This window comes from Triticum aestivum, chromosome 6D (genome assembly GCF_018294505.1).
Source record: "Triticum aestivum cultivar Chinese Spring chromosome 6D, IWGSC CS RefSeq v2.1, whole genome shotgun sequence".
NCBI lineage: Eukaryota > Viridiplantae > Streptophyta > Magnoliopsida > Poales > Poaceae > Triticum > Triticum aestivum.
The window spans coordinates 281,077,033-281,077,312 of record NC_057811.1 but is presented as its reverse complement, the minus strand read 5'-3'; positions in this window follow the sequence as shown (position 1 = coordinate 281,077,312).

The window sequence follows — 280 nt, the reverse complement described above, 5'->3', positions numbered from 1 at the left end:
TAAAATAAGATGACCCTCGGGCTCGCGAAAACCCGGGGGAAAGGCTTAGGTGGCAAATGGTAAAACCAAGGTTGGGCCTTGCTGGAGGAGTTTTATTCAAGGCGAACTGTCAAGGGGGTCCCATAAATCACCCAACCGCGTAAGGAACGCAAACTCAAGGAACATAATACCGGTATGGCAGAAACTAGGGCGACAAGAGTGGAACAAAACACCAAGCATAAGGCCGAGCCTTCCACCCTTTGCCAAATATATAGATGCATTAATTAAATAAGAGATATTG